We start from the raw sequence: 25,826 nt of genomic DNA on the forward strand, positions 1-25,826 counted from the left end.
TGGATATCTTTGATAATCTCTCCCACAGATTGCTAAACTTAATCATTTGGTCAATAACTAACAAAAAGCAAAATTCTTTATATTATCTGAAAAAACTTACTAATTCATTTGAACATCACACTGAAGCTATTTTAGAAATTATAAAAAAATACACTGTTTTTCCCAAAGAGACAACAGTGATGAGTAAAGAAGATATTTTGCATCATACAGCAGGCATCTAGAAATAATATAACACAACCGGAAGGAGACATTGAGCAGATTCACTTTAAAGAATTTCTTCAAAGAAAACTTTTTGAACAAAATATATACTGCATTTTATTTAGAAATATATTCTATATATTCTCAGTTGCCAACTTAGTTGGTAAAAATAGCACTTTTACCTCTGCCACCTTTATTCAAAAATTAGTGTTATATTGAAATAATAAAATGTTTTTATTTTTTATAGAAACTTGTACTTGTGTTAATCTAAACTACATTGATAATATTTTCAGTATTCTTATTGAGGAACGTATTAACAGTTATCTTTGTTTTGTAAATAGAAAAACATATTTCATTTATTTTATAATGGAGTTTCTCTCTCTCTCTCTCTCTCTCTCTCTATATATATATATATATATATATATATTTAACTTAGAAAATTGATATATAAGTCACTCAGCCAAGAAAAAAGAAGACAAAATAAAATATGAATGTCACAAGTGATTCCTCTCCTTGTCTCCTTTCAGGAATGAACATAAAATGGGTGAAAGGGACACATATCTGATGTTCCCCCATCTAATCTCAAATCCACTCTGGCTTTTGTTATGTGAGCATCTCATCCAGCTGAGTGTGATTCTATTGTTGAAGGGTATATATTTTTAATGGAATACTGGTTCTAAAAGTAAGACAATGGCTTAACTGATGCTTACCTAAAGGAAAAATATTCCATCATAGAAAGAAAGATACATTTTAATAGACATATTAAGAACAGTATAGCAATTTCTATGAGACATAGTCCAAGCAGATTTGAAGAATGATTTTGACCACTCTTTATTTATTAGCCAAATTTAGAAACCAATTCTCATATAAAAGATGAGCTAAAGGAATTAGTAGGCTTAACTGCATGAATAGAAGATTTTTTAAGTGCATTTTTAAAATCACACAGAGAAATATGTGATTCTTTATTTTTGAAAAGATATAGACATAGAAAATTAGGCTATTTAGATTTTATTTTATGTTAATTTTAAATAATTGATGAAATTTTATATCTGAACTCAAGGAACATTAGCCAAGTAAGAGAAAATCTGTTAAGTGTATAAAATCTGTTATAATTTGGTAAATTATAAAGATGCAGAATAAACATCCCCAAGTATTAAAATAAGATTTAGCAACATAGAATAGATTTATTTGCATTTAACAAAGATCTCATGGCTCTTGCTGAAGAAATACTAAAATACAAACAGGCCTTTATCCTGGAACTTTTGTATGTCAGTTGAATAACAGTCAATCCCACATGAGTTAAAACTCATCTGCTCAAAAGCACAAAACTTGTTGAGAATATAATAAATTTGATTATACCAAATTGAGGCAAACAATTTTTTTCAGGGAAAGTATTTTACCATAGCAACCATATAATTGTGTGTGTGAGAGTGTGTGTGTGTGTGTGTGTGTGTGGACATGTGCGTGTGTTTGAAGAAGGAATGTGTAAAGTGATAAAAGTAATATTTACAATTTCAACTTCTGAAACATAATCAGCCCTGAGTAATGGCAAGCACAACAACTAAATGACAGCATGTGTTTTGCAAGATGGTATCACTGTCTGCATCTGTACCTAGGTATCTAAAGTGTCACCTATTTTAAAATTAGAACTTTAAAACTATGAATGCTTATAATTTTAACTTTGATCAGACCAGAAGTTAATATTTGTGACCATAATTTAATAATAGTGCATCAATTTCTCTCCTCAGTTTGGAAGAGCCACATCTACGAAGGCACTGACAACTTGAAGAGAGGAGTCTTCCAGTCTAAGGGGATGCCGGCAAGGTATATACAGTTCAAATGCACGCTTGTTGTTTGAAAAGTGCCCGTTGTCCAAAGGAAGAAGACACACTGCTACCATGGAACAGTAAAGATATTGACATTCCAAACTAACACCTATTTTTATAATCTACTCACTCAAAATAGGTGAATATAAAAATGCCACAGCACATTCAAGATAAGGGATAAAATTAATTTTCTGTTTTAAAAGGTTACCATTATAACAAATTCAGTGTAATATAACAGTGCTCTTTCTGTTGTATTATTTTACTCATCTCTAATACCTAGGAGTATTAAATTTACACAAATTAAAAAAAATAAAAGAAAAAGTTTTGTAAATGTGACTCCTAGGATAAAGGAGACCTACACTGTAAGGTAGAATTAGTACTCTAATAAAGAGTTTCCTTAGCTTCTCCGTCAAAGACAATATATCTTGTGAGATTAAGAATAAATTGATTTCTGTGATGAGGAATATCAAAATGTTAGATTCAAAAAAAATCTGAAGAAATCCAACTCAGTTATAAAACAGGGAAATGCACAAGGGAAGGAGACAAAGAATGGTAGGAATTTTCCAAGCTCTTGTCTGTTACACTGTTTCTTATAATGGGGAATGATTTATTATCTATCAATCTAGTCTCATTATAAAATAACAACATTTCAAAACTATCACAGTTTAATATTGATTCCCACCACTTTGAATGACCTAGAGCCAGAATATCTGAATAAAAATCATTGATCTAATCTTCACAAATTAGCAATGTTTAATATTTCTTTTAAAATTATAAAGTGTCAATTACAGAACAATTAACCAAATATCTACAGAAAATGGTTAAAGAAGGCGACAGAACCAAGATTCAAACCTAGAGCTATTTATATTCACAATCCTTGCTCTTAGCTCTATGCCACATAGCTTTCTTTCTCTACAATCTAATACACTGAAGCTTTGTACAGGGGCAGTATAAGCATAGCCAATGAGGTTTACCTGAGGTGTGATTATTGCTAATTGAAAACAAGTGCATTGATGTAACAGTGGTACCCATCAATATCCAATGTTTCACTGCCTTAAAAACGATAGTCGATCCTTCCACACAGCTATAGTAAATAAAAATGAACACAGGAATAGTATGACACATTAGATGCTCTCAGTCAATGAAATAACTGGTAGAAATATAGAACTACAGACAATGCTTTTCAATTTTTGTTTAAAAAGACACTCAAAATCTCATGGAAGAAGGCATCTCTATTAAAATGCGAACGTCTACAATGTCAGCTTCAGACAACTTTCAAAATCTTTCCGTTGGAAAGAAGAAAAGAGGACATTTTAAAATAAAACCACTGCCCAGTTAACCACTTATGAAAAGCAAGTGAAGTTTCAAAGAGAAGGACCCTCAAAAAAAGATATCTAGAAGATGATATCTGCATTGATGACACTTGGATTCTTACCCTCTGCATCTACAAGTGGTGGTTCTTGTCATCTCAGAGTTTTCACAGTACTTCATTACTGACAGGGGTGAGGTAAATGCACATGAAACCATCAACACTGAGGAAGTCTGTCACTATCCTCAGGATATAGGAAAGCTGGCAACTTGGGTATTAAGAGTTATGAAGTTTCTTCACAATGCTCAAGGGCAAAAATGCCACATTCACTTACTTTCCTAAATAAACATTAAATGTGGCTCTGTTCCTGCCTGAATTATTTTGTGGAAAAATTAAGTATCTGTTATTTTAAAGGTCCCTCTACCTTTCTTCAGTAATTATAAAACCCTAGAGGTTTGGAATTCAGAGAAATGGAAGGGACTTTTGTTTCTGATATAGTGCTGCCATCTTTGAGATGGCCACCACTCAAGCCTTCCTGGGCCACTTAAATCAAACGGCTCCAGAGTTCATGGCACTGCTTTCCCTGCATAATGGTTACCAGTCGTATTTACTGATTTAGTGCTTGAAAGCCACGTATTGATCACATGGACAAAAAAAAAAAATAATTTTAATTTTCACTTGCTGTATAGTTTTATGCATTTTTAAAATTATTATTTGAATTATTATTTGTTAAAAATAAAACTAAATTTACGTTTTGGTTTAATTTTTAACAAATAATAATTTGGTAGATTTTGAAATGCAATTATTTTTAAAAGCATTCTTGGGAAAATGCACCTCTTAATAAATTTTTTATTATAAATTCATGTATCCATAGATAAATCTTGCTTACTGTTAGAAGGTGACCATCAGATTCTATATTTCTATATTCTCATTTTTAGAGATTTAAGCTCTGAGAAATCTTATTCTCAGAAATAAGGAGATGAGAGAAGAGGCTTTTTTATAAGTCACTCAATTCTTTGAATTCCTTCAAAGAACTGTGACAAAAATTGCAGAGTAATTTATCATAAAAACTGATTTATAATCATGTGTCCACTGACAACTCAATTAGATATTTCTTCAAGTTTTTGAAAGAATTCAATATAAAACATAAAAAATTTATTTGTCAAAGGTTTTGTTATCTAGCTATTGGAGTCATCTACTTTTTAAAATAGAGATGAATGTTTTGAATTGTCCCCTTTGTTTTGCATCCTGGAGATTTCAACACCCAAAGACAAAGCATCAGAGTCAAGTTCAAGAAGGTTGAGAAGTACACTTCTCTTTTGAAAAATGAAACCTTGTGGGAGAAAGGTTTTTTTCTTAAAAGGAAAAAATGGAAAGAGGAACAACAAGAATTAGGAAACAGTTATTCGAATCTGACACCTGAAAACTGGTTAAAATTATTTGCGTGGTCAGAATGCTCTTCATAAAGTTTTCTCTTAATCCCAGGGGTTAGCAGACCTCAGATTGAAATTAGGAGCCTAAATGGCAAATAAAACCATTCAACCAACCAAGTCAGTTTTATTTTCTGTAAAGTAAAATCTCCAAATTCATTTTAAAATTCAATTTAATGTCTTTTGTAGTTTCCCTATAGCAATCATCTCAATTTAATGCATTTTGAAGTGTCCTTATAACAGTCATCTCAACTCTGAATTCTAATTTTAAGATAGATATGTAGATAGTCACATTAAGAGATAGTTACATCAATCTCTGGGTTGCATTGTAGTAACTGAACACAACACTGAAGACTTGACGAGTGGTGGAACTAGGTCCCATCTCACAGGTCACCCAGAAACAATTTCATAAAGGAAAGCCTATGGGGGAAAAGAAATACATAAGGGAAGCATTGCAGACCAAGGGAGATGGAGTCCTTCTGAAAGGTCAAGTAATTTTTGTCTTAATACACAATTTAATTTCTCTACCTTTTCTATACTTTGCAGACTATAAGGACAATCATTCTTCAGAGCAGAGGACAACCATGCAAGATCATTCAAGTGATATGCTTGTGAGGTAAGTCCTTCCTCACTTGATATGGTTAGTAGGTACTAAAAAAAAAGTCCCTTCTATTCTAATACTATTCTAATACTATCTCTATAAATGCCCATTTTCTCTCTGTTGTGCTCTCTCTAGCTCTTTTGTTTCTCTCTTTTTCTGCCTCAGGCTAGGATGCATGTTCCAGTTATAAGAATTAACTCAACAATCCAGGCAGATTGAGTGTTCCGAAGTAATAGCGTATCCAAAACAAGATTACCTTTCTTTTTTCCAAGGTAGAAACTATTAATTAAAAGTGTGCCACTTAAGACAGGTCTGACTGGACAAGATGAGAGTTTGAATCACTATCAGATATATGTTTGGTTGTATTTCAACCTTGAGGGAGAAAAAAAAATCAGGTTAAGATTAATGCATCTTTGCTAATAATATGACATGTAAATCACAAAACAACCTCATAAGTAGTAATAGCATGGGTTTAAATATACTCTGTCAAAAAAATATATATATATACTCTGTCACCTTGGAGAAATAATGTTTTTATCATATAGGGAACCCATAAGATAGTACAAAATGGAAAATGACAATAAATAAGCAAAGCAGAAGCCTCTACTAATTTAGTAGCGACCACAGGTTTTCAACACAAAGGGGGCATTCTTTGGTAACATGGTTCAAAAGAATTTTTATTTAGGTAGAAAATAAAGGCTTCGCATAATTAGGTGCATTTAGTTTAAGGGTTGTTGCAAAGTCTCCTTTTTTTTTTTTTTAAATGAAATCTTCTTTATTTATTTATTTATTTATTTATTTTTGGCTGTGTTGGGTCTTCGTTTCTGTGCGAGGGCTTTCTCTAGTTGTGGCAAGCGGGGGCCACTCTTCATCGCGGTGCGCGGGCCTCTCACTGTCGCGGCCTCTCTTGTTGCGGAGTACAGGCTCAGTAGTTGTGGCTCACGGGCCCAGCTGCTCCGCGGCATGTGGGATCTTCCCAGACCAGGGCTCGAACCCGTGTCCCCTGCATTGGCAGGCAGATTCTCAGCCACTGCGCCACCAGTGAAGCCCGCAAAGTCTCCTTAATGGCGGTGAAAATAAACAAAACCTCCCAAATGAGAACAAGTAAAAGATATTTATCAGAGTTTGATATAGCAAGAGAATAGCCACCAACACTTGCATTTCACAGAGACTACATGGCAGGCAGAGAGTGGAAAATGTTTATAGTGGAAAGAAAAGAAAGCTTCACATGTGACCTGATTGGAGATGTTGGCACAGGGAATCTGGGGGTGGGCTGACCAGAGTGGGGCAACCTGCGTGACTGGCTAGGGCTCATAATTGGCTTTTTGTGGTTGGGCCTAAGTTGGAGCTGGAGGGCAAAGATCAGGGAAGCTGTCAGTTATCAACTAGTTCCTTACTATTTGGGGCCAAATGCTGCAGAGGTTGTGGTTTAAACTGATTGCTGCAGAGGTTCTGTGTCAGTGTTCTATTTTTACACATGAGATGGCCATTGTCCATTCATATAGTCACTGTTATAGTATAAGGGCAGAAACTACTTCAGGGTTCCAGGTAATAAGGATTTAGTAAGTTGTACAGTGCTTAACCTCTGCTTTCTGGATGTGGTGATTGGCCTAAAGAAGCGTTTTGCATTCAAGTTCAAGCTGTATGGAACATATTATTCCAACTCCGAGGAGGCTAAACTGGGAACCAGAGTCCTTCAATAATGTATTTGAACTTAAAACGAAGAGAGAGCAAGACTCAGTTGGGAAAATAAGGAATGTACAACTTGGACTTGACAACAATTCCACCTCTACAGCTGTGCCGGAGACCAGTCCGAGAAATAAGGTGGAGAACCAGGGGAAGGTAGAGATGGGAAATCAGTAGGAGTATATAAAAATGGAAAAGTCTATGTTTCTGAAACATAAAGTCAAGCAGTACCCCTGCCTTTCTTGAAATTTTGCACAAGAACTAGTTAATTCCCTTGTTTGCCAAAGTGTTTTTGTGTCATCTTTTGCAGTCTAATGAATCTTGATTATTACTCGTTAAGAGTTTATGAAATTCCTGTTATGGATGAGGCACTGTGGCCCACAGTACTGTGTTTCTGATATTTGGCTCTTTTCTCTTCGAGGCACATGGAGACTGTACTTCCGACACCACCAATTCCTTGCACTTAGGAAGAATCATGTGACTCTGGGGCAATGACATATTAGAAGTGACAGATGTCACTTCTGAGCTTAGATATTTAAATGCTGAAGGAATTATTTCATCTCTTCTCTGTCTTCTGATACTAGATATTATGGAAGTGGCCTCATGTCACCTAAGTGACACTGGGTGATTGATCAGTAATGAAGCTGAAAGGTCACCGAACACTGTAAGTGAAGACAGATTAGGGTTTGGACTTTATCCTGGGGGCATGCAATATTCAGCAGGTATTTTTGATTATATATTCTGTTCAAAGCAATGTGCTAGTGACAATAGAAAGTAATTACACTCTTGTAAGCAGGGAGTTGACATGGTCAAATGTGTGTTTGTGAAGGATCACCCTGGCTGCCTTGTGCAAAATAGATTGGAGAGGAAAGTGAGTGCAAAGGAGAGACCAGTTAAAGAGCTCAGTCTTTGCATGAGACAGAAGAAGTGGGTGTACTTCCCTTAACTACATTTTCATACAAAACAACCGAATATTCCCTGGGTTTTGATACATGGAGGAGTGAAAGAGAAAAAGAATACAGGTCCCTAAAAATCAGGAAGTTTATAATTTAAAGAATAACTGTGTGCCAGCTGCTTATAATTTATTTTCATGCTTAAGAATGCCTTCCAGAAGCACATTTTAGCAAAGCATAAAATAAATAAACTGAAATAGAATAAAACCTATTAGATGTTAGAATTGTAGCACCAGATAATCACATCACTACAAAATATGAATATACAATTTTATATATACAAGCACATTAAGTTGAAAGAAACTTGAACTGAATTTCGGTAAATTAATCAATAAAACATGTTTTCGTATACAGCATTTTTTGGCATACTGAGCGTTCTTAATCTTTAAAGCACGTGAGTATAATACCTCAGGAAAGACCTGTTCTCCACACATTTCCTGTATAAAGTACAGAAGAAATAATAAAGAGCCAGTGTGTCTTTCTCTGCAGTGTGATGTTGGCGTACATAAATAAGCTTCTTTGTGCAGAAAATAAAAGGCGTGGGACCAAAGTTTCTGATTTTTACAGTGTTTTATTCTTTCTTTAAAAAAATAGCCAGATCGAGGGGAAAGCCATTTAGGAGAAATAATTGTCTTCTAACAGCCAGCTTGCAGAAACTAAAACACATAGCAATGATGTAAAAAAAAGTTGTTTTGACACTTTGGTAAATGAAAGTGTAAGATACATAGGAATATATTAGAGGTGCTTGCATATCTGTGGCCCGTGAAACTTGCTGATTATAAAGGATAGCGTTAATGATCTCTAATTGTGCTGTAATCTGAGTGCAGTATAATAGTAATGAAGATAACAGATTTGTGTGTTAACATGAAAAATATTAGAGGGGTGGATGCACAATGTTTGGGATAATTAATTCTACCCTCCACTCCCTATAAACATATCCATATATAAACTGAATTAGATTCGAAAGAGAATCCAAAGAACCAAAAATAGTCTCTGAACAAGCTTAATATTGTATGGGAGATTAAATTACTATTTTTGATGTTCTCTGTGACTATCTCATTTAGTTTCTGTTGTGTTTGCTTTTTATTCTAAGGTGTTTTTTTAAATGAATTGAATAATGCATAAACATCTGCAGACCTACGCAGAAAGTTTAGATGCAGTGCCATTTAGAGTTTGATCTCACAGCAAATCCTAATAGATTTCTGGTGGTATCTGTATCTATATCTATATCTATATATATTTTGTTGTTGTTGTTGTTGCTGTTTAGAGCTCTGAGTGTGTGTGTGTGTGTGCATTAATCTTACTCTTTCCACTTCAAGGAAAAATATTAGACAATTGACATAGTAGATATTTTGCATCTAATGTCAACCTGCTTCTATTTAAACTAAAAGAGAAATCAAATTGCTTGTGAGAATGGTAGAAGCATGTTGTTTAAGGGCAAGCTACTAAGAAATGGATAAAGGCATTTAGAGGTGAATAATAGAACTGTAAATTAAGAAGTAGAAAATAAAATTATTCAACTCTGTTTCTAAAAGCAGATGATGCCCTTTTCACAGTTCTAAAACCCTTCAAAGCAGCAATGATCTCATTGTTTGTCTTATTATTCACTATCAACATTACTTAGATTACTGTTCTGCAAAATTATTTTGCTTGGGCGACTTTAACAAGTACCAGAAACTTACAGTTCACCTCTATAATTATCACAGCATTCCCGGGAATCATTAAAAACCAAACCAAAAAAAAGTTAAACTTGAAACGTTGTTTGTGAAAGGACTTTAAATTTTATTTGCTTTTAATGCAAGGCATGGTGGTCTGTCTCTGCCTGTGTGTGTCCTCTGTACTTACCAATGTCAACAGTATGTCCAAATTTGTGGAGAGACCAGACACTGATACCACCTGGGCAAAACAAATAATGCTTAGTTATTCAAATTTACAGAAGAAAAGAAGCACATACATGTTCATGGCAAAACGATGAATGTTTCAAGGACCTGGATACCAGTATCCTTGTCAGGGGAGCCCCCAAGGCAGATTGTAATTTCTGAGGAAGGGAGGGGTTCCTCACACCTCAGGAATCTCCATACCCCAATCAAAGTGCATCTTTCCACTCATGGCTTGAACGACTCTTCTTTTAGTCTCGTCTGGACATATGCCAGAGACTAGCTTATCTAGGCCTGGTACACTTCGTTTATCATGATTATGCAATATGCAATTTGTCTAAAGGGTACAGTATAGGTCAGTGCTTTTAGGCGTAACAGAAGGTTTTATTAATCATCCTCAGCCCCTATGGGATAAGTAATTCTCCCTGAAGTTTATATGTGTACTTAGAGCTAGAACAGAACTTTGAAACTAGAATAAGGGTCACTTAGCCCGATGTCTTTGGAAGCTCATGAGATCAACTCTGAATGCTACACTGCACCCCTTGGAATAGCTTTATACATTAGTAAGGTCATATTTTACCACCACCTGTTCCACTCCCATGCCTCTTTCTTTCATTCTGAATTTGAATAGAGGAAAATGTAGAGTTATTTGTTAGTCTCCTGTAAAAGCTTGGGTAACATTAGTTGCTTTAACACATGATCCTCAAGGTTAAATAAGATTAAAGGTTAAATTTGATTTCTTGACAGCATTGAAATGAAGATATTCCCAGTCAGTGGGTGGCTTTCTTCACATGGTAGTTCAGGAACTCAAGGTCTCCTTCTTTCTTATAGCTCCAGTGATCTGTAGTGTCTTGGATCTCTCTATTTTCAAAAGACAAATGTGAAAAGAACTGGAGGATCAGGGTGAGATTTATATGGTCCAGCCCTGGAAGTGGTGCATGTTAATTTGGACTCAGTCATATGGGAATGTAGTCAAGCTATGTACCCAGGAAAAAGAATTTTAGTGAACAGCTATGAACCTCTGCCTCAGCTTTTCAAATCCAGCTTTGTGGAATGTAGACCTAGTGGGAGACAACATAGACCTTATTCTCTATATTGTATTGTGTAAAGGGTCTCACAATACAGTTTTTGTTGTCCTTATTAACATATGTGACTTTGCCTATTACAATGTCCCATATACTTGTAGGTTTCTTGGACCAATGATCTTCAAAATGGGGGTGGAATTGGGGGTGGGGGGAAGTGATTACAAACATATCCAGAAAAACTCAGACTTAAGTCTTCTAATAAAGTATGCTTACATGAATATGAAGAAGAGATGGTAACAAGCCCTTAGGACCTGTAAGACACTTTCTATAATCCATCTGCCTACCTGTGTTTACTATCCTTACCCATCTCTCTCTATATCAATTTTATCTTATATTAGGTGTTCTCATATACAAAGAAATACTATAAAATGTTCAATTATCCAACAAAAATTATAGAACCTACAAAATATCTACATCTGATTAATACGTTATTTCCCATTTAAAAATTAATCATATTATTTTATCAAGATTTATTAAATGAGTCAGTATTAATTCTATTTTTTTCCCTTTCTATTTGCCATCTTCCCCTAGTCATTGTTTACCATGCTTACCATGTTGTGTAGTGGCTAGAGTTCACTTTCCCATTATAGACTCTACTATTTATCAGTATTCTATAATTTCATTAAATATCATTCATGTAAATCATGAGCCTATAATTACAACTTGTTCTTTTCTGTTTGTTTGTTAAAGCTAAAGGGTGATGCACAAATAACAGAGATCTAGATGATAATTTCCCTATTCTTCCTGAGTGTTTCTTTCCTGTTTGATATGTTATACATCACTTGTTACTAGGAGTGTACTTTTGGGCACACCATAGGGAATTAATTTTATAAAAACAGTGCCCTCTTGGAGTTGAGTAATGTGAGAGACTTGTACATTGCTATAAGAAAATACACTAAAATGCAGTAGCTTATATAAAATTGTTAATTTCTCTTTACTTAGGTAGTCAACTGGTAAGAAGTATACTCTTATATGGCTGTCCTCCTAAAAATATATATTTTCATCCTTGGTCCTTCGATACTTAGGATATTGGCCACAGCTGCATGGCCAAAAATTGACAATTTTTTTCTGTAAGATCTCTATTCTATTTTACTCATGACAAAAACTACAGTTCATCTGAGGAAAAAATGACAGTACTGAGATAGGAGGCTCATTTCCAATTGAACGAGTTTTTGATCCCACCCCTGGATTATTTTTACATTATGAATTATCAAACCCAAACCAATGAGTTGTATGAAATATGGGCAGAGCTATATTAACCTGGAGAATTTTAGCACTTATAAAATAACATATCAGTTCCTATTATAATGTCCCAACCTGTTCTATATGCCCTAAAGTGTGTCCAGATGCATAATTTTCTCACATGTGATTGTAAAATCTCTAGCCCTTGACTTCATCCAGTGACCCATGTAGTGAGAAGTTTGGAAATTAGCATTTAGTTGTATAAGAACTATATGAAATAACTGTGGCTGAACAGTCTTGCTGTAGACTGTATACAGTGTAGCCTAAATGTATTTGCTGCAAAGGACCCGTCATTTCTTGCATGATATAAATCTAAAATTATTTATTTATTTTGCTGTTCAATAATGCTTTTTTAAAAAAAAAAACTAGAAATAAACCTTCGGCAGTAATGAGTTTAAAATGTGATTTTAATAAAAAATTACCTCAACGTTGATAAGAAGTCTGTAATTTGCAAAACCTGAGGGCTGTATGTAGTGTTGTCACAAATCCTATGGAGTTAGATGCATCAACATCTTTTAAAAAAAGAAAGAAAAGAGAGAAAAAGGAAAGGCATGAAGCCCAGAGAAAAGATGTTTCCAACATGATTATATTCAGAGGACAGAGCATCTACCCCAAACAAAGGTAATATTGGCTAGTTTCAGGAGACCGAAGAGAAGGAGTGCAGTTTTCCCCAGACACCCCATCATAAATCAATTTTGTGTTCAATGTTCACCTCACAGTTTCACAAAGATCATCACCATCATCAGAATTCCAAGGATCTCTACCCTCCATGGGGGATGGTTCTTACCCCTTAGATACTACTGAGAAACTTAAGAGACAGAGAAGAGAGGGAGAGTAAGATACAATTAAACTCCTTTGTTTAGAGGAGCCTAGGTTCTGACTTTGATTTTGCTGCTAAAATAGCCCTGGGGAAAAATTTCTTGAAAGAATAAAAATGATCAATTTCGGTTTCAAATTTTGTAACTTGCAATAAATCTATTTTCTTCTCTCACTTCTGGTATTTTTCACAATCAAGGTATAAAACACATTAATGTTTTATCACAAATAATGACTGTGAGATTGTGTTTGAGTTTGGGGATTTCAAAGTCATTTTATAAGAATTAGTTCAGTTGTTACACATTTTGTCTGGAAAGTCTAAGTAATATCATTAAAAGGCCAGTTTAATTGCTTTGAAAAAACGTGTTTGATATGATATTCAGTCTTTCTGACTTCACATTTCATTCTCTGTACATCATCTTCTACAATGACCCACTTCTTTCTTTCTGAATTCCTTCCCTTAGATTCCAGAGCATCAAGACTTTGACCCTTTAAAATCTATGGGTAGCATGTAATTACCTATACAGTCATGAAAATATATTAAATGTCTAATTGGAATCTAACTTAATCTAGAAAACACATATAAGCCCTATCAGCAATAGGTTCTGAATTTGGAGGACAACAGTAAAACAAGCAAACAAACACTGACTAAGAGGTTCTTGCTAGTCCTAGAATTATGGCAGAGATCAGGAATGCTGAGGGCCAAAGAAAGCTTGAGAAAAGTGATTTTTGAACTGAGTCTTGAAGACTGATGAGATTATGGTCAGGCAGTTATGAAAACCACCCTTTTATGTTGAACTGCTCCCTTAACTCCTGGGTTATAAATGCTGTTTTTTACTACCTCCAACATTTCCATTCCAGCTGTAATAGGTACATACTAATAGCATGCAAAATGCTAAGGAAAAGGGTCCATGATGTCTTAGAGTTGAGAATTAGGGGTATAAGACTTGAGGGAGAGATCACTGAATAGAATTTTGTCCACCAATCTGATATTTTTTATGTTTTAGGAAAAGTTGGATGTAATTTACCACAACTATTGGTGGGTCATTTGAAAAGGTAAACGAAGGCAATTAAATATTGTTTATGTGACAGCTCCCAAGTATGCAGGCAATATACCTGCCAGTTCTTCTCCTGTCTGGAGGAAGTGTTCAATAGGGACTTGGTTATGGGGGATGGCATAACTTATATGAGTTCTTATGAGAGCTCCACAGTCTAAGTACTACTCTGTTGGCTTCCCTTTAAGTTGATTTCTCTTACATCAAAATAATGTAAATATGGGGAACTACTCTCAAAGTTAGAAGGTACTTGCAACCCTCTTCTTGGATCCTGCACAGTGAGGGGAGTTCTCAGGGGAGCTGTGAAAGTAGCCTGTGGTACTCCTTAAGGGAGCATATCAGACTAAATCTTACAATTTCCAGAAATATATTGTTAAATGAATAGTAAATCAGAAACTTTGCTAAAGCTATTGATAGCTCCATTAAAAGTGAAGAGGATTTTAAAAAAAAATATGTATTCTAAATAATCATGCAGGGAGTTAGTGGTATTTCTTTAAAAATAATCATGGGCATTAGGACTGTTAGATCCCAAATTGAAAGAATTTTAATCTATATGGAAATAGATGGAACACAAATGCTGCACGCTACTTTCGTTATCATCGGTACATATCACTAAAAGAAATAAAACATCACACTAAAACAATTCACGGAATATTAAATGGGGGGTTAATAATTGCTATTTTTTAGTATAGAGGAAGAGAAATGTTTAATAATTAGTCAAAATTTTAGTGATGAGCTTAAATGGTGAAAAATCAAGGACAGACAGAATTTATGACTTATATAAAATAATAAAGGGCAGAGGTTTTTTTGGTAGTGCCTTGTTTATTTCCTTTATCAGTGCATTTTAAATGAAATTATTAAAAATAAGGATTATAACTGAGATTGTTTTCAAAACCTAATTATACCAGAAATATAATTGGTAACAGAGAAATTGAATGTATAAAGAGTGAATTCTGTGACTATATAGAGGGTGAATTCTATACTGTCTTGTTATTAATACTGAGGAAATAATGGACATTTTCTGTGATGATTTGGCTAGACAAGAAAGTATCATCATTTTGAAAACGTATACACATTGTTTATAGAAGCCTAGAATATAAAGACAGCGACCTCAATATATATCTGATTGCAATGAACCATAAAATCCAGTAGTAACCTTGTTAAAAAGCCTGTGGATTCAATTCAGTTTTGCTAGATTGTGAGTCAAGTAGTAAGGGAGAGAGATTTTATTAAATATCCCTCAAGATAAAATAAAACTTTGTTACCTCATAAAACACTGTATTTAGTTTCATTCCCATTTTTATAATAAAACACGTGATGTGTCTCCTTTCACAGGTAAAATCTAATGAATGACAATGAAAAGGTATTAACTTGAGTCATGGTAAAAGTAGAAGTGCCATGGATACTATATTATCTGAATTAAAAGAATTCCAATTTGTTTATTTTTGTGTGCCTATATATATAGTGAATTTTTAATATAGCAAGAAAGTGGAACCACTTATTTACACTGGATCATCAGAGGAGTTAAGCTAAGGATCTGAGATGTAATAGATAAAAAGTTTTCCAAAAGTTAGGAATTATAAAATAGTTGAATGCCTTTCATCTGAAAACGTTTCAAAATAACTTGTAAAGACTGAGAATGAATTTCAACTCACAATCTATTGAATAGAGTAAAGCCAATATGAAAGTTAAAGAAGAAACCTGTTTCCCCTTCTTAGCATTAGATCATGAGTTATTGCAAACTGAATCTTGATTATCAATTATTGATCAAAAATACTGAAGATCCAGAGTTCATATATTATCAAGTTATTTGAATGTTACGAATATCTTCACAATGAAAAGGTTACTTACGTTATTTATGTGAATTTAAATATTCTTCCACATAAATAATGTATTCTCTCAGTGAAGAACAGTGAACTACTGCTTTTGGTTTTGTGTATGAATTAAAGCTTAAGAAATTTTCATGAAACACTGCACTATGTAACAATGCAACATTATATAATTTCTGTTCTTTCTTTGCCTTTCAGTTTAACTATCATTGCTGCATTTTTCTTTACTGATTATAGTATTTTATCAACTAAATGACCTAGTTTATTGAAACCTAGAAGAATATTGAACAACTGTTAACTTAACCTCTCTAGGTCATTTCACAGGCATTAGCTTCTAGCCTATTTGTTTCTGCATACTCTACATATTTAATATCTATGAATTTCCTTCTCATAATATTTGTTCACTCATCCACATCATTAATAATGTTATTAAGTGAGGGCAAACCCAACACCAGTACTCCCTTCCACCTTGAAATATCCTGCTGATGTAGAGGTTGTGTGTGATTGAATTCTTGTTAGTTCTTTAAGGATTATTAATGTGGGATTAGCCTTTCAACAATAGAAATCTTTAGTACATATTTAAGAAAAACTGGGTTAATGCACAATAGGGAAATGGTTTTCAAAAAAGTACCTGAAAAAAGCAGGTTTGGGTCCAGAGTGGGCACACTGCAGGAGGGTTAGTTTTTTAAATGAGGGGAAAGAATACTAGTGAAAGCTGAAGCAAGAGGGACAAAAACAAAACAAAACAAAACCCTCTGTCTTTGCAGATTTATTAAGAATCACTTCTGAGGCATTTTCAGTTCTTTAGGCTCTAAAATGATGCTTTCCTTGAGCTTTGTTTAAATTGCTAATAGGTCAGTTTCCTTTCAAGTACAGGAATAGGAATCTTTCATTTGAAAGAGATATTTTAATTTATAATCTATTTTCTAACAGGAAATCAATTTTCCCATCATTGAAGTCAGTATATACAATTTGTAAGCAAAATATTTTAGTTTATTTTTCTATTCTTCTTAAATTTGGTCTATTTAAAATTGCTTAGGTATATGTTTTTCATACTAATAGTGCAATGGAAACTAGTGCAAATTAAACATGGGATTTTACTTTTTCTGCATTTAATTAAAATGAAGACAAAAGTCTGGCATTTATTTTTAGGGAATATGACAAGCTTCATAAAACACAGTCTATTTCAATAAAAATATTTTCCCCAAGCAACAAGAATAAGCAAGGAATAATATACACTCTTTAAATATAATGGAAAACAAAGGCACAAACTTTAAGACATTACCTTATTTTTCTTTCTAGCAAGAATTTTTCAAAAAACATCCATTAGTCTAAAAAGGGTACTATTTACAAAAAATCAATTTCCCTATATTTTGTTATTAAATTATCCTCTACTCTTTCTAGCCATTTGCTAAGCATGCAAAACTGACAAAACAGAAGAGTAGTAGGACATGAATAACTCAAAACAAATCAACTACATAGCAACTAAGAAATAGTAACATCTAATGACAGAAACCACTACTCAACTGACAGTTAAAAAGGAAACTAAGGGAAACTATGTTTTAAATAAAAGGAGTATTCATACAAATACATATGTATTCTTTATGTTTTTTATGAAAATGATCAAATTGAAGAATTTGGTTAATAACTTATTGATTAAAATATCATGTTTTCCATTTCACTTTGTTTCAAGGTTTCATCCAGCTATAAGCCTTATAATTAAAGTCTAGTTTTCCATGCCAGTATGCCACTTTTCTGCAAAAGTGTGTGTTCCTCTTTTTTAAACAGATTTATCTGCTTGGTTTTTATAGCTAAATGTTAGAAAGAAGAAGAAATATTTTGAAAAATCAAGATTGAGAGACATGTGAGGGATTTATACATAGTATTTATATCAAAGATCTAGCATTCAAAATTATAAACCCAGCCTTTTTTTAAATTGAAAGTTCTCTACTTACGATGTATTGTATAATGTACTGAGGTAAGTTTCATTCACTACCATAAGTTAAATTCATTACGATGCATATTGTAATTCCTATATAAAATACAGATTTGTAAAAAAAACCACAAAACAAAACAAAACAAAACCCAGCTATGAATAATCAGACAGTAGTGGATATTAAATAGAATTATAAAGATAATTACTACAAATGAAGAGAGAAAAAGAATAATAGAAGAAAAATTGGATGGGGTAAAAAGAAAATAACAAGATGATAGATTTTACTCCATTCATATCTATAAATACATTAAATTCTAATAATAAGCAGAGCATTTCAAAGACAGAAATTGTCATGTTGTATTAAAAGAAAGAACCAACTATATGTTATGTATAAGAAACATAATTTTAAAATATATAGCAAAATAAAAGAATAGAATGTAATAAAAGGATGGAAACATTAGTCAAAATAAACTAGCAACCAATCACCCCAGGGCAAAGCAAACTCTAAAAGGAGCTTTCTTTGACTTACAAGAAATTAGTGAGCTCTATATTTACTCAGAAAATTTCCTTGATGACTCTTCTTTGGAGCAGAAAGGACCTGAGAGTGATATGACCTGCCCTTCTGGCAAGGGAAGAATTTCTCTTTTTGCCAAGATAAGAGGAGGGGGAAGAGGAGAGGGAAGAGAGAGGGGGATGGTGAGATGGGTTTACTTATTACCACTAGCACAAGTGATGATACACAGACCTCCCCTGGGCATCCCCACATCTTCCCTAACTCCCACCGGTAGCTAGCATGAGATGCTGGGAGTGTGTTGCCAGAGGAGGGGCCAATTTGTGCAGGACGAATGCAGAACAGAATAGGTGGTGGGTCTGTGCAGAAGCAGAGAGAAACAGGAGGAAGTGGTCTCTAGAATTCTCAGAAATCAAGGGGAGAACTTTAGGTTATCATAGCTCATGGTTCTGGGGATCCATCCACATTGAAACAAATCCCTGGGAAGGGGGCAGGGAGACACCAGCCCATGTTTGGGTTATGTCAATTGTTAAATTCATGGTTATTTTGAAGCATGGTAGGCAGGTAAATTATATACAGTAAGGGATCTGACCCAGTCTAGGGGTGGAGATCAGAAAAGGCTTTAGCCGAAATGCAATGAAGGGAGTAAGAGCTGAAGCAGGGCAGGGCCAGGGAGAGGTGATCAAAGCAGAGGGGGCACATGCAGATCCCAGTGCAGTGGAGGTAGGAAGAAAAAGGTCCATTCTAAGAACTCTGAACATAAACACAGAAACGTACAGCTTGCCTTTTCGCCTACACACATCTCCTCCCGTTGTACAAATCAGGTTAGATGGAAGGACAGATACATCTGTCCTCAAGCTGGGGGTTATGTTAATAAAAGATGAAATAGATTTCAGAATAAGGAAAATTACCAATAGGGATAAAAGGATATATTTCATAATTATAAAGTGGTCAATTCATTGGAAATATACCTCGATTCTAAATGTGTATGCATCTAACAATAATCCATAAAATGCAATAAGAAAAACCTGTTAGACATGAAAAGAAAATAGAAAAATTCACAATTATAATAGAAAAATTCAAAACACTTCTCTCAGTAACTGACAAAAATGTAGAACAAATATCTGTAATTAAATAAATTTGGACAATATTCTCAAATAATTTATCTAATCAAAATTTATACAGTATTCCAGCTAACAGCAGAGTACATATTATTTTAAAGTGCACATAAAAGTTTTTCCAAGATAAATCACATTCTGAGCCATCAAACAAACCTAAGATAAATAAAGAAATAAAAATATTTAAAACCATACAAAAGGTATTCCCTGACCGTAGTGGTATCAAAATAGAAAAAAATAAGACAAATACTGAGAAAATATTCAAATGTTTGGAAATTAAATAAAGCACTTTTAAATACAGTAATGCATAGGTTCAAGAAGAAATCCAGCAGGACATTTGAAATTGTTGTGAATTAAATAAATGTTAAACCACAACATGTAGAAATGCATAGGCTGAAGCTAAATCTATAATCACATAAGAATTTTAAGATCAAATGCTCATATTAAAAGAGTAAAAATATTGCAAATCAATGAAATATGAAAACAAGTTCAAATAGAAGTGAAAGCAAGGGTATGTAGCCAAAAGAATTTGAAGCAAGATCTCAAAGAGATATTTGCATATCCCCATCTTCTTCTTATTGAATGAAATTGTTTCATTAGCTGATTTTTCTTGTTCGTTTAGCCCAATGACCTTTTTGCTCAACAAAATTCCCAGGCTTACTCGTGCCTCAGATGCTTTGTACTGCTACTTCCTTTTATTTAAAGATTGCACCCACATATTCATTCTGCTGACAACATTCCCAACTCCATATTCAGGGGTATCATGTTAATATCTTGAAATCAGCCATGGTGGGAGTATTGGAAATCAGCAAAGACTATACATCAATGCTTTGTTATTTGGAGTACTAGTTTACAACACCCCTGCCTAGTAACTATCACTTAGCCTGGTTTATCAAATCACTTGTGAAAATACAGAATTACATTGCTTATTATTTTTAAATCAGGGCATGTATTTTTTAAAACCTTCTTTATTCAGATAAATCTTTGGGATAATTTTATGTGTATCCCAAGCAGGCCAAAACAATAGAGTGTAGCATTTAATAGCTAATTTTGAGGTGACAGGGATGACCTCTTGTGGAGACATATTGGAGTTCTCAGAACAATGAGATTCAAATTGGATCGTAGATTAAACAATTTTTAAAACACCTCTCAAGAGGAGGTGAATTTTCCTGTATTGCTTTTGGCCTTAAAATATACATTAAGCTTTAGCTTTCTGGCTTTTGTTATTGTTTTTCATAAATGTAGCTCTAAAAATGGCAAACTCTTGATCAATATACTAGGGTGTTTGAGGTCATATTTTAATTGCTTACCCCGGTTAATTTCTTGAATCCTTAGTGTCTGAAATCTTGATGTTGTAATAAAGTCACACATCTAATGATTTAAACAACTCAAGTTTTAAATAGAAATTTCTTTTAATTTTAGATTTTTTTTCTATCTTATGGTGATAAAGTAATTGCTGGAAAATCGTGTTCCAAAAATATCATTCAGTCCAGATTCCTGATTGAAACTATTGTAAAAGGGAAATTTTCTTAGTTGTGTCAATGTAAAAAGTAGTCTTCCCACACACAATGATGGACATTCCATTTTCCTGAGATAGCTAATTTATACTAATGTAACCCAAGAATAAAATCTTATGTAGAATACATACCTGCAAGCAGCACATGAAATATGTGGTATGCTGAGACAGACAGACACTCCTATAAGACATTGATTTATTGCTGGGAAAATGTCTATTTGGTATTTAGTTACACAGAGCTGAACATAACTGATTATTTGGTTAACTGTACAAGTTTTGGTGTCAGTAAAAGTGGAATTTCAAACCTTATCTTACTAACAGCTTGATTTGGGGCAAGATGATAATCTTTGAGTCATGGTTTCCTCATTAGAAAATCAGAGATCACAGTAGTAATTTAGGGTATTTTTGTGAAGTTTATATTATTGAATTAAGCATTTTATAAACTTGCCAGGAAGCTCTTCAGGCCTTAAAAAATAGAACGTATGTGTGATTTTACTTTCTGAAACAAAAAACTTAAAGACACAACTTTTGATTTTCTTGTTTTTTGTATTAATTTGATGGGAACAAATCAGCTATCATTTCATTTGAATTACAGCACATGCTAATTTAAAAGTTTCAGGCCTCATAATAATTAGAATTTAATTCAAAAAGGCATTCTTAATATTAAAATTTGATGAAAAACAATAATAATAGTATTTATTTAAAGGAAAGGCATATGTTTTAATCCTCTGTGATAAAGACTCATAAACTTGTAGTTATTTTTTTTTCACTTTGTAAGGTTTCCATATAACAAAGTATCAGAAACCAAAGCACCCATGTAGCATGAATATGAATAGAAAACATCTTTCTTGAACAAGTACAAGCTTTACAATTTAATTGTGTTTACACTGATGAGTGCACACAAAGAAAAATCAATTTGTGGGAGTTTATTTCATTGGTATTGAAATTGTATCTTCCCTGATAAACTAGGCACAAAGGTCTAGTTAGTCTTCTAAGTTCATTAAATTATTCTTTTGCTGTATTCTGAGGTGTTACTTAGTTTTATACGGGTTTGCTAGTTAGATGTTCAAAATTGTTTATCCAAACTAAGAATGTTAACTTCCAATATTTACCAAAAAAACTTCTCATTTATTATAAAGTCACAGTAAAAAGGCATAAAATGAATATAAATATACCATTTATTTAAGGTTCTTCTGGAATCATTCTGAAAGTATTAAAAGAATAGGCTGAAATGTGGGTTTATTACATTGGTTATTTTCTCTACCAAATTAATACCATTAAAGCTTGCCCAGTATGCTTTCGGAAATAAGTAAAAATATATATTTAACCTTAACTATATTGCAGGAAATCTGGAACGAAAGAGAACATTTTCATTGTACTCAGCCAAACAAGACAAAATATTGCCTGCATGCCTCCAAATTGATCAATCAATCATCAGTCAAGAGAGGTGCCTGCAATGCATTCCCTCTCTACTGCACAAATGCTTCCACCATCACCTTGGTTGTGCCTTGAGTGTACCCCCCCTCTGGAGGAAGCTCTTCTTCTTTCCCGTGCCTCACATATCAGAATCCAGGGTTTTTATGGTTTGAATGACTTAACATTTTGTTGACATTCTTCTTCTCTCCACATAAAGACACATGTTTTGTGAAAGAGAAATTTTACACTAGACACTTGTTAGAAACAGCAAGAAAGACTTTATCCAGGTCTATTGCAATATGGGAAAGACTATTGCAATAGGAGAGAGAAGTTGAATTCGACTCTAGGTACAGCAAAGACAACTGGGGATGTACAGCCAAAGTGCAGAGCAGAGTGAGGGGCTCAGTGGAGAAAGTTAATTAGATAACAAGGGTAGAGGCATTCTTGTTAAAATGGATTTTTGCTAAAGTCAGGCCAAGGTCACATATCAAGGGTGAGGGAATTCTAGATAAATTGGCTTACCAAAGCTTGTTGCTAAAACTGGACTTGAAAAGAAGGCCCAGAGGGGCCTGTCTAAACTTCGGTCAAGGAGGGAGTTTTTCTCCGATTCAGGGTTTTCTGGTCTAAGTGGCTACAGTGCTGGAGACCTTATTAAGACACATGCATTCTAGAAGACTTTTCATAAACCCTACTAAGATTCATGAGCCTTCTAGGCTCCAAATTTATATCATCCAAATTAAAATTGTATTACTTGCTTCTCTTAACACAAATGCGACTTACTTTTTGTACTTTTATCACAAAGAGGAAATAAAATGTCTTGTGCAACTCTTCCCATGATGACTAAGATATTAAAATATGTTGTAAACACTCTAGTGGCAGTTTTTGGTTTTTAAACTATGCTTATAATTTCTAAAAATTGAATATATTTTAATATATTACATCAATATATAATGTACATTAATTACATTATATATTATATTATTACATTATATAGGTATATAAACATATATATGCACATATATAAACATAAAATTTATATATATATATGCTTTATTAAGTGAGCTCTACATCCTGAGTTTTATTATTTCAATTAAAAAAAAATTGGTGGCCACATTGTATCAGTACATTCCTCATTATGTTGTAATGACCAATTTGAAATATTCAAATGAAATGTATTGACGCCTTTTCTCTTTATCTGATATTTTAAAATGAGGACTAAATAATTATATATTTAAATATTACAATTATCCTGGATGTGACAAGACACAGATGTGATAATTCAGCTTGCTACAGTGTTCTATTGGTGACTTGAATAACTTCAGTAATATGGCTTTTGCTACATAATTTTTGTAAATGTTGAAAACTCTTGGAAGTTTTTAGATTAAAAAAGGTACATTGTTCCTTTAATTTACACAGTAATTGCATTCTTGAAAATTTTACTTTATATCAAAATTTTACTTTATATCAAAATCTCAAAGTGTTTACATGTAAAATATTTAGTATCTTGACTAGATAATTACAGATTGTCACCCATGTGGCTATTCACTGTAGCATTTGATGGGGAGCACTTTTTGCAATGTAGGCTTACAGGACATCTGGCATTGCTGGCCGCCATGTGTGAAATGCCATTAGTGCCTTCTAGTCATTTTGACAATGAAACACCCAGATATTTCTAAACAGAGAAAGCTGGTACCATCATTCTTGAGGACCTATACCTCAGGAAGGCATACAAAGATTTCAATAAGATGTTAGACAACTACAAAAAACCATAAAAATAAATTCAGTTATTCTGTATATACTAAGATCCAAGTATAAACTATATTATAGCTGCAGATATTTAGTATGATATTTAAACGTTCAGTTGATATTTTCATTTTCTGTCTAGGTGTTTTATTTACTGCCAGGCTCTTTTCTAGCTCTTTTCATAATAACTCATGAAAAAACTTTTGTTAGGCTCTTACTCAATGATTTTCTCTATTAATGTGTGATAGTTAAAATAAGAAAGGAGGTATGAGGGAAAATAGCGTAGTTGTACATATATTTTATGGTAGATATGGTAGTAAGCTCTATTTCATATAAATTTTCTCATTAAGTCTATAGTAAAATCTTATGTTTTGTATTTTCTGTGAAAAATGTGAGGTCGATAGGGGTTAACTAACTCTTTCAAGAGTTTCCAGTTATAAGATAAATAATGTGAATTTTCATACTTTTTGACATGAAACTTTTAACTTACGTTTTGCCACACACCTGAATATATTTCAGTAGGTATAAATAAGTATATTTAAATCACTATTTTGATCTTAAAATAAAAATTACTTATAATATGTAAAATATAAATGTACACAAGCTATTAATTTCTTCTTTTTGAAGATTATTTTCATTTTTAAAGGTAACACAGCATATTTTATAAATCCTCCCACAATTAGTACTCAAATTTTAAATTAAAAGATTTTAATGAATTAACAACAGTAATAAAAATATCCTACAATTTACCAAGACCATATTTAATTTATAATTCATATACCCAAATAACGTGTTTTATGGGAATTAATTCTAATATAGTATGAATATTTATATAAGTAGACTTAATATAGGCCTATGTGCAATTTCTAATTACTATGTTTACTAACTTCATTTTGATTGCTTTCAAAAATTATATAAAATCATATTATGTATAGTAACATTCAATTATTAAAACTCCACAGAAATTGTCTTGATCATTTATTTTGGTCACAAGTTTGCCATAAAATCTACATACAATCAGTCATCCTCCAATGTAATATATATGCTCCTAAAAATAATTCTGCCATGCAAAATTGTGCAATAAAAAACACAGAGCTCATGGGAAGAATGACACACACAGAAACTTGGTCAGTGACACTGAAAAAAATATAAGGCCATAAAAATTATGGTAGTACAGTTTTACACATATTAAAAGGTTCATGCATAAATATTACATTGAATATGGCAATTTACCTTCAAACTTATTAGAAATTTGCTTGCGGAAGTAGATATTGGAGGGGTTACAGCCTATGAGTTATTATGAAGTAGTAAAAGGAGGGTTCTCTGTAATTGGAAGGAAAACTGTAAGACCTGAGGTGGATAAACATGGCTCACAGCAAGTACATAGTTAACTGAGGTAGCTGGTAGATACCTGAGGTGTGCCCATGTTTACATTTTGTGTGTTTCTAAGTACACAACTCATCTGGGTGCATTTTCCCACATTCACCTAGTATTTCATGAGATCAAAATCTCACATAAAGACCCATTTTCAAATTATGTCTTAATTGTTCCCAAATATATCCACCCTGTTGGAACAAATTCATATTTTCAAAACAGGTATTGTAATAGAGCTACTGTAGTAAAAACTACTTTTATTTTGTTTCAGTAACTAAAATTTTCATTTCATATTGTTTAACTTT

The 25,826-nt window shown here is 33.2% G+C and overlaps 1 pseudogene; it reads left to right on the forward strand.

The window, feature by feature from the left end:
* The first annotated feature begins 2,955 nt into the window (after positions 1-2,955).
* On the forward strand, positions 2,956-3,088 carry LOC133091640 (U4 spliceosomal RNA; annotated as a pseudogene).
* The last annotated feature ends 22,738 nt before the right edge of the window (positions 3,089-25,826 follow it).

Source organism: Eubalaena glacialis, chromosome 4 (genome assembly GCF_028564815.1).
Source record: "Eubalaena glacialis isolate mEubGla1 chromosome 4, mEubGla1.1.hap2.+ XY, whole genome shotgun sequence".
In the NCBI taxonomy this organism is placed as follows: domain Eukaryota; kingdom Metazoa; phylum Chordata; class Mammalia; order Artiodactyla; family Balaenidae; genus Eubalaena; species Eubalaena glacialis.